General features: G+C 42.4%; 1 pseudogene; it reads right to left on the minus strand.

The window, feature by feature from the left end:
• Positions 1-146: 146 nt before the first annotated feature.
• On the minus strand, positions 147-8,692 carry LOC138592055 (interferon-induced protein 44-like; annotated as a pseudogene).
• Between the last annotated feature and the right edge of the window lie 5,823 nt (positions 8,693-14,515).

Genomic DNA, 14,515 nt, shown 5'->3' on the forward strand with positions numbered 1-14,515 from the left:
CAGTGATAATAATATGTAATCAATCATCATTCTATTTCCTGTAGTTAAGAAATCAGATAATAATCCATTAATTAATAAACTCATATTATAAGTTGTGAGCTATAAACTACACAGTGAGTTTACAATGTTGAAACTTAAACGCACACATATAATGAATCTAAAGAAAAAGACCAAGAGAGCAAAGGCTACAGTACATAAAGCTTGCTGGCTATAATGTTAAAGGCTGACATACAGTCAGTGTAAATGAGGGAAAACTGGATATAAATCAAGAATAGGATCTTTAAAGACTCAACTGCAGTAATTCTCAAGACACTCGACTAAGAGCATCAGAGGCCAACATGGCAGTAAAACTTAGAGCATACATGTTAGACTCTGACACCTCAAGAGGAGTACAAGAGGAGCAGATCTAAGATCATACAGAGAACATAAAAGTGATATATTCTCAAGACTCAAACGTGCACAAGTTATTCATCATACGTTTTCTGGCTACTCTTTCATGCCAGTGTAATCTTGTGAAGATTTCCTCCTTATCATTTGTTTTTATTATTTTAACTTGTTATTTATATTGTCCTATAAGGGACATGGGCGAAATGCAGGAGCACGAAGACATGTAACCCATTACATCCTACATAAACACTCACTTTAAAAATATTCAATTCTAGTAGTATTATTAACAACAAACAAATATTAACAATAATTGCATTTATTTTCATCTCTGAGTAAAACCCGATGGTTTAACTGAAAGGTCACAGAGTGATTGTTTCCTATTTTACATGGTGTCAGTGAAGTCGTCTCCGAAGTCGAGTATCTGCCTCAGAGCGCTCAGGATCAGAGCGTCCACTTCGTCCACCAGCTGGATTTCTGTAGTTCTTCACAGGAAAGACGCAGTTCAGAGGGATTCCCACCGCTGCACTGAAGTCTTTCATCTGAGGGTCCAGACAACATTTCAGCTGAAACCTGGAAACATTCAGACAGAATCACAGGAAGTGACATCAGAGCAGACTCACCTTCATCTTCAGGTGTTTGCTCTTGTACACGTTCTTCAAGTCCTTCTCCGTCTCCGCACACGGCTGATCGATGTTGGTGATCATCGCCATCTGAGGAATCCCTGCACACACAAACAGTCCAACCTTGAGACTCCGAGCTAACATGCTCACGCTAACTGAAATACCTGCTCATACATGCAGGGTGATTTTTCTCTCCGCTGTCAAACAAACATATATGATACGTAAAGTCAGGACATCGAACATCAGGACTCGACTAAACGTCTGTCAGCGTCACTGAAGCTAAACCATCTGAAGAGGTCAGACACGTGCCACATGACCGACCTGCACGTCTGCAGCTCGTTCAGCACATGTGGAACCTCATGCTGGACGTGAAGGTCACAAAGTCATTCACAGAATATTACAAATATAATAATAATAAATCTTACTATAATAACAATTATAAAAGCCACAACTTTAAAGGCACGATCACCTATTTTTCTGTCAGCTGGGCACAAAGGACGATAAGTCAGGAGAAAGACCCGAGGGATCCACAGGTGACGTGGGGATGGAGCAGGTCAGAGAGATGCACAGGTACTTGATCATGCACGGCTTTATAAATAAAAACAAGGGCCTTAAAATGAATCCTACATTTAATTGGAAGCCAGTGCAGGGAAGATAAGATGGTGTAAGAAAGAAAGTGTTCCAGGAACTTGGCAACCTTGGAAGCAATGCTATCAGACGCAATGATAAGGACCTCCATTGTATTAGTTTTATCTGAAGGCAGTCAGGGAAGATAAGATGGTGTAATGTGAGTCGACCTAGACCCATCAACAGCCTTGCAGCAGCATTCTGGACCCTTTGCAGACGGTGGAGGGAGGACTTGATGTTTACCTTGACTGTTTTTCTCCAATTGACCTTCCTGAGCTAAATTCTCTGATATCTTCGTCTAAACCATCAACCTGTCTTTTAGACCCGATTCCAACCAAGCTGCTTAAGGAAGTCTTTCCCTCAATCAGCACTTCTTTACTAGATATGATCATGGTCTTTTAAACTAGCTGTAATTAAGCCACTTCTTAAAAAGCCTACCCTAGATTCAGGCACCTTAGCTAACTATAGACCTATATCTAACCTTCCTTTTATCTCAAAGATCCTTGAGAAAGCAGTCGCTAATCAATTATGTGACTTTCTTCATAACAACAGTTTATTTGAGGACTTTCAGTCAGGATTTAGAGTCCACCACAGCACTGAGACAGCACTGAGAGTTTCAAATGATCTACTTCCTGCTTCAGACAGAGGACTTCTCTCTGTACTCGTCCTGTTAGATCTTAGTGCCACTTTCGACACGATAGACCATCACATCCTGTTACAGAGACTAGAACATTTAATTGGCATTACAGGATCTGCACTAAGTTGGTTTAAATCTTATTGATCAGATCGATCTCAGTTTGTTAATGTTCATGATGTGTCCTCTATGCAAACCAAAGTTAGTCATGGAGTTCCACAAGGTTCTGTGCTCGGACCGATTCTTTTTACCTTATATATGCTTCCTCTGGGTAATATCATGAGGAAACACTCCATTAATGTTCATTGTTATGCAGATGATACTCAATTATACTTATCAATGAAGCCAGATGAAACCAATCAGCTATCTAAACTAGAAGCATGCCTTAAGGACATAAAGATCTGGATGACTAGAAACTTTCTGCTACTTAATTCAGACAAAACTGAAGTTATTGTGCTCGGCCCAAAACACCTTAGAGACTCTTTCTCTAATGATATAGCTGCCCTAGATGGCATCAGTCTGGCATGGAGTTCTATTTGATCAGGATATGTCCTTCATCTCCCACATAAAACAAATATCAAGGACAGCCTTCTTTCATCTTCGCAACAAACATCAGACACATCTTGTCTCAACACAGTGCAGAAAAACTAGTCCATGCATTCGTTACTTCCAGGTTGGATTATTGTAACTCGTTACTATCAGGCTGCCCTAATAAGTCACTAAAAACTCTGCAGCTGGTACAAAATGCTGCAGCACGTGTGCTGACAAGAACTAGGAAGAGAGAGCACATCTCTCCTGTATTAGCCTCTCTGCACTGGCTTCCTGTAAAATCTAGAATAGAATTTAAAATCCTTCTTCTTACTTACAAAGCTCTTAATGGTCAGACACCATCATATCTTAAAGAGCTCATAGTGCCATATTACCCCTCTAGAACATTGCGCTCCCAGGATGCAGGCCTGCTTGTGGTACCTAAAGTCTCTAAGAGTAGTGTTGGAGGTAGAGCCTTCAATTACCAGGCCCCCCTCCTCTGGAACAATCTACCAGTCAAGGTCCGGGAGGCAGACACCCTCTCTTCTTTTAAGAGTAGACTTAAAACTTTCCTCTTTGATAAAGCTTATAGTTAGGCCTGGCTCAGGCTGGGACCAGCCCAGAGTTATGCTGCTATAGGTTTAGACTGCCGGGGGGATCTGACACACCGAGCTTCTCTCCCTCTCTCTCTCTCTCTCTCTCTCTCTGTCATATTAATGCAGCTCATTAACTCTGTATCTTCTGGTCCCATTAACATTACTAACCACATATCTTCCCGGGAGTTCTTGTGCTCCCTTGTCTTGAAGGTTCCTGAGGATCGTTGCTGCAGACCACCTGCTGCTGTGGACCTGCTCGACTGCAACAACTACTAACATCAGCCTTCCCCATAGTATCATTATTGTTGCTGCTAATGCTAATAGTAGACCTGTTGACTTCAACTGTTACAATTACGATTACCTCAGCCTTTATCATTACTCTGCTTCTCTCGCTAATTTATTTATTTATTTATTTATTTAGCCAATCTTCACCCTAGTCTACCACTATTATTGGCATTGTAACCATAAGTATGTGTCTGTTGTTGTTCATGTAACAAGGACATATGTTGTTGTGGTAACAAGAACATATGTTGTTGTTGTTGCTCTCTTTGCCTGTCTCTATCCTGCATCTCCTTCTATCCCATTTTCGGCCCATCCAGTCGAGGCAGATGGCTGTTCAACATGAGCCTGGTTCTGCTCGAGGTTTCTGCCTGTTAAAAGGAAGTTTTTCTGCCAATGTGCCGAATTGCTAAGTGCTACTCATGGTGGATTGATGTTGGGCCTCTCTTTAAATAACTTAACAAAGAGTCAGTCTAGACCTGCTCTTTCTGTAAAGTGTCTCGAGATAACCCTGGTTATGATTTGGCGCTATACAAATAAAATTTGATTGATTGATTGATTGATTGACTTACTGCGGCAGGTGTAAAGGGGATTTCAGTAGTCAGGCCGGGAATAAACAAAAGCATGGATAAGCATCTCTAACTCAGCTTGAGACATCAGATTTTAGTTTGGCAATGTTTCTTAAATGAAAGAAACATGAACGGGTTAACAGCTTAATACTGTATGTTGTTCAAAGAGCATCGCCTGATCAAAGAAAGAAAGAAAGTGTTCCAGGAACTTGGCAACCTTGGAAGCAATGCTATCAGACGCAATGATAAGGACCTCCATTGTATTAGTTTTATCTGAAGGCAGTTGTCATTCATCCAGTCCTAAGCTGTCAGACAGTTGTAATAAGTTTGTCAGAGTCATCGGCCTTAAAAGATGCGTACAGCTGAATGTCATCAGCATAACAATGATATGAGATTCCCTGAAATTTGCTGATAACATGGCTTAGAGGAAGCATATAGAGAGAGTAAAACTGGACCCAAGACAGAACCCTGAGGCACACCACAGGCCAGAGTAGCTGTCTCAGACACGTATGGACACAGAAAAACTCGTCTCTGAATGATAAGAGGAGAACCCGTCCAGTATGCTCCCAGAGAGACCCAACCACCGCCTGAGTCTGTCAATCAAAACACTGTGTTAAACTCAGAGCTAAGAGAGCATTCAGCCGCATCAGAGGACATCGTGATGTCACTGGAGACTCTGAGTCTGTCTCAGTGGACTGTTTCTGACAGATACCAGACTGGAATTTCTCTAAAATACTGACAGTTACCTTCAGACAGTGGTGAGCTGTTTATCAGAGACTTCCTCTAAAGTCTTAAAAGGCTGTTCAGGAACGGATGGGTCAAGGTCTTTTCTTAAGAGGCTGTCCAACCACAGGTTTAAAGTAATGTGCGACACAACCAATCGATATTTATAATGGAGACTAGGCAAGGACCTATTTTAAGCACACTTTTGATGTGTTGGTGAGATATCCGCCAGACTCGAGGAAGGTTTCATACTGCCCATAACATCAGTGAGGCCTCGCAGGCCAATAGAAGAGATACTGTCTAACAGTGATGGCTGAGATAGAAGAGAAGGAAGTGGAGTGGAAGAATTTATCGTCAGACAAAGACAGAAAGTTACAGCAGACAGACGTCCGGGGATGCAGGAGTGACGACATGCTGATGGTGTCAGAATTGGGGGTTTTGTTTACTGAAGGAAGTTTGCAAAGTCAGAGCCTCTCACATGTTTAACCGTGGACTTCTACTAAGGTCAAAGGTGAACATGAAGGTGAACAACCCTCAGACAGTTACACCGAGACAATGAACACGGCGTTTAACCAGAGGGAACACGACCTCATCTCAGGAATAGAACATGTGATGACCAGAGGTAACTTGTTGTAAGATGGCTCTTTATCAATTAAAGTTGATTGATGTATTGATTAGTTGATTGATTTCCATACTGATTGGTTGATTGATTGATTTGTGTATTGGTTGATGTATTGGTTGATTGATAGATGTTCTTACCGAGGTCGCTGGCTGCCTGTCTGATGTTGGCCATCTTCTGCACCACTGACTCTTTAACCTCTGCAAAGGCAGCAGAGAGCACGCAAACCAGAACGTGGACTCTGTCATCGAGGGAGGGGGTCGGGTTGTAGTGTGGATCATCACGAGACATTGAAGACACCGGATTGAACTGAAAACAAGGAAAAATTTCCCATGATGCAACTTCAAGGAACAATGAGCAAAACTACAACAATAAGCCGTCTCGGTCATCAGTGTCATCGAGTCGTGTCTAACGGGGGTTTATTGATTATTATCATTCTGCTGAGCTCATCTTTTACAGTGAGTGTCAGCCTCCAGCCAATCAGAGGACAGCGTGAGAGGACGGGAGGCTCCAGCCAATCAGAGCACAGCGTGAGAGGACGGGAGGCTCCAGCCAATCAGAGCACAGCGTGAGAGGACGGGAGGCTCCAGCCAATCAGAGCACAGCGTGAGAGGACGGAGGCTCCAGCCAATCACAGCACAGCGTGAGAGGACAGGTGTGTGTGTAATAAGTTGTGCTTTGAATAAATGTATGAAACAGTTTTTTTCTCTTATTGAAGCTTTGATCTCGCTCCCTCTCCTCATTCACTCTGTAGCTCGCTCGACCCCTGGTGCTCTCTCTCTAGGATGAAACTGTACCTTTAAGTGTTTCACTGGTAAACAATTATTATATATTATTATTTATTACACTTGATAATCATAAATATGCTGTTTGTTATCATACTGAGCTGAAGGAAGCGCTGCTAGCTGAGGATTTTGTTTTACCTTGTAACCTTCCCTCACGTGTCCTTTCAGGGCCAGTTTGATGTCTTCAGCTTGGGCTCCCTGACCCTCGGCCTCCTCCAGACCCATGATGTCATTGAAGACAAAAGGATAAAATGTTTTCGGGTTTCCTCGTCCTTTTCTGATTTTGTGAGTTTGAAACTGAAACACAAACAAAGGAGCAGAAGTACGTCCTCTGTGTGAGTCTTCATGTTCTAATTCTGGATCAGACTCTGGATCAGACTCTGCATCGAAACAATCAGTAAAACAGTATGACAGTCAGACAGCACAGAAACAGGATGTTAATGTTAGCGTGCAGATGAACTCAGTAACTGACACACTGACTCTGAGTGAACAACAACTAAACATTCGGATTTTAAACAGACTCAAAACTATTAAACACATTTATTACAAATATTCAATAAATAAGAAACTCACGCAAACTTTCACGAAACATCTTTCAGCTGCTGAAGGTCTGAGACAGATGGACCGGACACACTCTTTATACAGCACACACACACACACACTCTCCTTATATAGCACAAACACACACACACACACACTCCTTATATAGCACAAACACACACACACACACACACACACACACAAACATACGAACCCATCCCTTCCTGTCAGGGTCACATAATTTCACTGAATCACACCAGCTTCCCACCAACAGCCACAGTGGGTGTGTTTCTGTAAAATAATTTGTGTGCGCGCGCGTGTGTGTGTGTGTGTGTGTGTGTGTGTGTGTGTGTGCTCTATAAAGAGCGTCTCAGGTCTGTCAGTCTAAGACCTTCAAGCAGCTCGACGATGGAGGAGCAGGAAGCTTCAGGTCAGTCTGATTCTCATCATGTACTGTAATATCCGCCAGGTGGTTATAAATATTATATGTTAATTTCTTCCTTGTGTCATGAGGAAACATCCATGGTAGTTTAGTATTGACTTTGTGGAGTTGTAGAAGCAGTCAAACCTGCTGGTTCGGATTTATACACTGAGCTCAGTGTATGTTCAGAGTTGGACAAAGCTTCATAGCAGTCAGCGATCAACGAAAGCAGCTGATGGATAAATATATAACAATATAATAACACATATATGAAAATGTATTATGTTGTGTTCAACAGCAGACTGAATCCACAGACGGCAGGTACATTAATACTATATCTGTTCATGATTGTGTTATAAAAATATATTAGATATATCTAAAGATATACATTCATTCATTCATTCATTCATATACACACATTAATTGTACACTAACACAAAATCACACATTCATTTGTAAATAGACAAACTTCTCAGTCTCTTCTTACAGTCTGACTGCTGCTAGGGTCTCTGTCCTCCACTGTGTCCTGCACTGTGTCCTGCACTGTGTCCTCCACTGCATCCTGCACTGTGTCCTGCACTGTGTCTTACTCTGTGTCCTGCACTGTGTCTTACTCTCTGTCCCTCACTGTGTCCTGCACTGTGTCCTGCACTGTGTCCTCCACTGTGTCCTCCACTGTGCCCTGCACTGTGTCCTCCACTGTGCCCTGCACTGTGTCCTCCACTGTGTCCTCCACTGTGTCTTACTCTCTGTCCTGCACTGTGTCCTGCACTGTGTCCTCCACTGCATCCTGCACTGTGTCCTCCACTGTATCCTGCACTGTCATACTCTCTGTCCCTCACTGTGTCCTCCACTGTGTCCTCCACTGTGTCCTCCACTGTGCCCTGCACTGTGTCCTCCACTGTGTCCTCCACTGTGTCCTGCACTGTGTCCTGCGCTGTGTCCTCCACTGCATCCTGCACTGTGTCCTGCACTGTGTCTTACTCTGTGTCCTGCACTGTGTCTTACTCTCTGTCCCTCACTGTGTCCTGCACTGTGTCCTCCACTGTGTCCTCCACTGTGTCCTCCACTGTGCCCTGCACTGTGTCCTCCACTGTGTCCTCCACTGTGTCCTCCACTGTGTCCTGCACTGTGTCCTCCACTGCGTCCTGCACTGTGTCCTCCACTGTGTCCTCCACTGTGTCCTGCACTGTGTCTTACTCTGTGTCCTCCACTGCATCTTACTCTGTGTCCTCCACTGCGTCCTCCACCATGTCCTCCACCATGTCCTCCACTGTGTCCTCCACTGTGTCCTGCAGTGAGTCCTGCAGCGAGTCCTCCACCATGTCCTCCGCGGTGTTCTGTAGCTTTGTGAGTGAGGTCATTTTTGAGTCAACCATTTATTTAAATCTTCTGACTCTGTGGTGTCACACCAGTCTCCACAGGTTATGACTGCTCTGTTGATCCAAGTAACACGTCCACAGATGATCCAAGGACGCCACCATCAGGCCAACAGGTGAGCTAACATGCTCTCTGCAGATAAGAGAGAGTTGCCTCAGCCAATCAAAACACAGCTCATCCACCAGCTGTTAAGACAGACTCAGGCAGGAAATTTATTCTAGAAGCGTTTTTGTTAAATTTCTAAAAATTCTCTTCACCTTCCACAAAAATCTATAAATCATTTAATCAATAAAGTCAATCAAATGCTCTCACATAGAAAATCAGGTGTCTGTGACAGTCACGGGTCAGTAAGCAGTTCATCCCATCCTGACTGGGCAACTCACCTGCCTACCTGTCTGCACCCATCGAATCTCACACAAACTAAAGCTAGCCAGCTAAAGTTAGCAATTAGAGCTAGCCAGCTACTCACACAGAATGGCAGAGAAAGGTAGTTTGATACTGTTAGTGATGGAAACGATAACAGTACCCCCATGGTGATTCATGTTCTTGATTCAGGAGCTCTGTGAGCAGTAACACACTTCCTGTTTACCTCATGATTTTATGAAATATATTCTTGAAAGACATTCATTGTGCTTTACTGATGTAGTCCTACATCTACAACAGAGACTGATAAAAACTGAAATACTTTTGTACTCGTAAGATATAAAAGTGAGCATTTGTAAAGCTTTAAATTGTGCTTTTATAGAGTGTTTATTTTGTCTTTGCTCTGTGGGTCCGTTTGATACGACCGAGAGAACAAGTCTAACTCTGTCATTAACAAGAACACATCTGTGCAGCGTGTTGATCTGCTGTAACACACGACTGTTATAATAAATGGTGCTCTGATGATGGAGCAGTGATGTTATTTTATCTGCACATTCACACAGTCTGTTTGCCCGTCCTGCATCCAGCAGCTGCAGCTGAGCGATGTCAGTCTGCATTCTGTGAAACTTCATCTCTTTGTGAAATCAGAGTTTTGGGGGCGCTGGTTTAGCTCAGTTAGTTACAGTCCTTGACGCACTGATCGCAGGTTCGACTCCCGGTCTGCCGATCCATTTGGTGCATGTCTTCCCCCGCTCTGTACTCCCCACGTTTCCTGTCTCTCTTCAGCTTTTCTATATAATAAAGGCAAAATGCAGAAAAAATAAAAATCAGAGTTTGCTCTGAGATTGTAAAACATGTCGATCAGCTGACGGCAGACTCGCCCGTGTTTAGATTGGTCGTTTGCTCCAAACCACGCCCCTTTAATGTGAGCGCGCTCAGAGCAGCCCTGGGTTGACTTATGGAGTAGATAACCAGCGTCATGTGACCGCTCAGCGCGATCTCCTCTGTCAGGTTAAGTGAAGCAGATCAGGAGAAGAGAGCCTGGGTCTGCTGAACTCGCCTCGTAGTGTCGGCCCCTGGGGTCTGTTTCAGAAAGCGGGTTTAGTGAACACCCCGGGTTTGTTAACCCTGAAATGAGGGAAATATTAATGGAGCCCCGACACCACGAGTCACCATGGCAACGGTACACAAAAAGAGGTCCTCCTACGTCACACCAGTGGAGCTCGAAATCCTCACGCGGACGTTCAGCGAATACGAGCATGTTTTTAGAAACATAAAGTAACACGGCTGCAGCTGCAAAAGAGAGAGAAGCGGCTCGAGTGAACACGTCAGTTTGAACTGGTCTGTTTATTTAATACTTCATCACGACCGGAAGCTAAAATGTATATTAATTTAGGAGCAATGCAGCGGGAGAAAAAAACATACATGGAAGCAGCTAAAAATAAAACAGCAGAACATCATTGAAAGGTGCGGCTCAGGCAGAACAGGCTCATGGCTGAACCTCACTTCAGTCAGATTTTAAATATGAAACAGATTAAATATCATTCAGTGGCTGTTTTAATGAGCATCAGCTTTATCCCTAACATGATGCTGACTTCACATACATTATAATTCATGTTGATTAAACTGAATGTGTTAGTTTAAAAAAAAGAAATCCAATAACTTACGGCGTCTTATCTGAGCGCTCTCGGCAGTGGTGGTGGAAAATCTACAAATGATGACTTTGACACAGATTTGTCTTTTGATTTTTTATCATAATTATAAAAGACTTTTGCAAAGCGGTCAGAGCAGCACAGAGACGCAACGTTTCTTCTTTCAATCTGTAACCGCTCAAACACGCGTGAGACGGGCTGAATGAATGAGGACGTGAATGAGGGTTTTATATTCTAGAGGGAGGAGACGGAGAGAAACTCTGAGTGTCCTGAAGGAAACCTGCTCGCGACCAGGTGAGGGTCACAGACACAGTAACCATAGTTCCCTAATTTCAGGGTTAACAAACCCGGGGTTTCAATAAACCACCTTTCTGACACGACCCCTGCTCTGTCTGTCAAGGGTCTGAGATAACTTTGGTTATGATTTGGAGCTATGCAAATAAAATTTGATTGATTAATGATAATAATAACAATAATCATAATAATAATAACATTAATAGCAATATTAATAATAATAATAATAATAGTAATAATGGTAATAGTAATGATGATAATACCATGACATGTATGGCCCCTCTTTGAGTTGTAGTTCTCATTGCCATCAGGTGGAATCAGACTCCGTGTTGTGTTCAGAATCTGGACTGGATGACCCTGTGGAGGATGCAGTGGAAGTGACCAGGACTCTAATCTGAACCAGACTCTTGAGGACCAGGTGAGACCAGCAGCAGGTAAACAGCAAGGTTCAATGGTTCGGAGTGTTCGCTGTGTACATGTTCTGAACCTCCTGTGCCTGAGGGTGTGAATGTGAACGAGTGCATGTGTGAAGGTGTGAACCTGTTAATATGTTATCATATCATGATTATTATGTGAAATCAGTGTTAAGGTGCTTACATCACTGTTGCTTCACCTGTCGACAGGTAAGTCGTTGACTGTATGTTCTCATGAACAGTTTATCTGGTCCGAACGTGTACTGCAGTGGGAAGTACTACATGAAAGTATTTGTAGTCCAATGTAGTACTTCAGTTCATGTACTCTCTGAAAAATGAACTTCCTGTTTGTTGGCAGCTGCAGGCCGCCCTGAAGGACCTCAAAAAAGAGATGCCAAAAGAACAGTATGCAAGTATGAACTTTATTATTATTGTTTTTATCTAACTGCTTTTTATAAATACTGTGTATAAATAGTCCTTGTGTGTACTGATAACTGTTTGTTGTGTGCAGATGTTGAGCTTATGTTCGAGATCTACAAGGACCAATCTCCAGCTGACAAACTCTTGTCAACCCTTTTAGAACACTTCCAATACATACAAACTCTGCACCAGAAAGGAGACAAAGGTAATCAGTTATTTCTTTATGTGTTCATCAGTCATGTGACCGTTTCTGTGCAGGGAACAGGAAGTCATCATCGATCAATAACTATTGGAGATGTAATGACACTGACAACATCTGAATGATCATCATTAGTTTTTAATGACACGATGAAGCAGACAAAGGTTCTTTATTGTTCTCTGACAGCGACGAAGACTACTTCACGGTTTACACTGCCACTACACTACTACACAGTGAAGGTGTTCCCCATGGTGACCGGAAAGACCTTTGGGGCTGATACATCCATACTGGAACACGTGCAGAAAGGTCATTGGAATTCAAGGGTAGAGATCACCTCACTCCAGCAGGACTGTGACATCATCATCCTGTTCTGTCCAATCACATCTCGTGTTGGAACAGACGTGGACGCTGCCATGAAAAAGGTTACAGGTAAACTAAAGATTGTTTAAATTAGTTTTATTGTGAAATCAGAGCCAGATGAACCTGAACCTAACCCTACCCCCTCTATGTGTCTCATATGTCCTCTGTCACATGTGTCCTCTAACTGTCACGTGTCCTCTGACTGTCTCATAGGTCAGTCTTCAGTTGACAAACCTGTCCTCTTGGTGCTTATGCATCACACTCGACACGCCGACTACTCCGTGGATGTAAAAAAATGGAGTGAAACCTATGGTAAAGTCGTTCTGGGCGTTCACGTTCTCTTCCACGAGACTGTGCCGGGTTTACTAAAGTGTTGGAGAAACGATCAGGCCCTGAACCACATACACAAAGAGTTAAAGAGACACAGTAAATAAAGACTTTATTTATAACTGAATAAAGGTGTTTCAATGAAAGAGTAATCTGATGAACAGTCCTGTTAATATTTCAGTACCAGGATGTTTCTTTCTGTTTGTGTGACGACAGCTGTAAAAAAATCTATACATGGAGCTTCAGTCTGCTTCTTTCTTTCACACATTCAAGATAATAAAACATCTTAAGTGTAAAACTCACATGTCGTTCTGCTACTTTTCATTTACAGCTGCAGCTTTCAATCAACTAATCTTATTTATATAGCACCACATTATAACTGTGAAGTTATGCAGGTCATGGTAATTCTAAGTTTAATCCAAAGGCAGCTGGACTTGGTTGAAGTTCTTGAAGATGTTTCACCTCTCATCCCAAAGGCTTCTTCAGTTCTAACTGACTGCTAATAGATGTTAGCATTATTAGCTAGAAATATAAACCTCTGTAGGTTACTAGTGTGCTAAAAGGTGTGTAATCAGAGAGGGAGAGTCATTAACCTGAGCTTTTGAGCTAGTATTACTGAGAGTTGTTAGTACCCCATGGTGTTAGGTTGTTGGGTTCTTGTGATGAGTGTGAGTGTGGTTTCAGTTGTTTAGGCAGAGAATTCTCCGTCTCTTAGATTATGCTTTGAATCACCAAATCATAATAAAAGTTATCTGAGGACACTTTACAAACAGAGCAGGTCTAGAGCTAATCTTTGTTATAATATTCACACAACATTACTCCACCATGAGACAGAACCAGACTCATGGAGAGCACACCTCTAAAGAGACTGGATGGGGAGGAGGTGGGATAGAGCTCATGTTAACGTTTGTTTCAGAGTTTCTGAGTCATACCTTGGAGCTAATAATCTTCTTTTTGTGTGGGGGCAGTCGAATCTAGAGTACTTCTCAGCAAACCTGCAGGACTATCAACAAACTGATCAAGCTGAGAGGGACTAACATTAGCATCAGAGCTTTCTGTGGTAAAGAATTAAAAGCAGCTGGATTGCTTTCTTAAACTTAACTCCAGCCCTATCAGACAAACATCTAACTGGAGAGTAGTCAGTTAGTAGGACATCAAATGTTGCGAAATAGTGATCCGATAAAAGAGGATTACGTTATATAAACAGCAACAAGGTTTGTTACTGATCGGAGTGTGGGGCTCGGGTCAGTCTGGATGGTTCTCTCTGAGTTTAATAACCAAGAAGTTCTTAAGTGGCTGCCAAAATAAAAGCTGTTTGAATTCTCTCAGGGCTGAGGAGAGGAGCTTCAATGCTTCCTTTCTTATTTCCTTCAGGGAACACTGAACAATCCTTTTAAAGGAGAGGAGACAATCACATCCCACAATCCCTCTTAGCAGAGATCAATAAAGCTTACACCACTCAGCTGTTCACAACAACCAACATCAGCAGCAGACCTGTACAAAAAAAAACGTGTCTATCTTTAATAAATTCAATAATTATTGTCTTACAATTGAATTGTTTGGGATTCAGATCGTTTTGAGGTTTGAATGTTTTAGTTTTCTCACCAATATTTATTTTAAATGTTACTTCTTCATCTTTAATCAACCAAACTTTCTTTGCGTCACAGTTTTCATACAGGTGAGTTCAAAGTGCTTCAGCTGACTGGCAGGTGATCATATTTATAACACTATCACGTATATCATAAATTCCATAAAAGAAGTGAATAAAATCAAGTAAAT

The sequence above is a fragment of the Semicossyphus pulcher genome, unplaced genomic scaffold, assembly GCF_022749685.1.
Source record: "Semicossyphus pulcher isolate SPU_LCO1_2020_fin unplaced genomic scaffold, fSemPul1.0.p SCAF_15, whole genome shotgun sequence".
In the NCBI taxonomy this organism is placed as follows: Eukaryota; Metazoa; Chordata; class Actinopteri; order Labriformes; family Labridae; genus Semicossyphus; species Semicossyphus pulcher.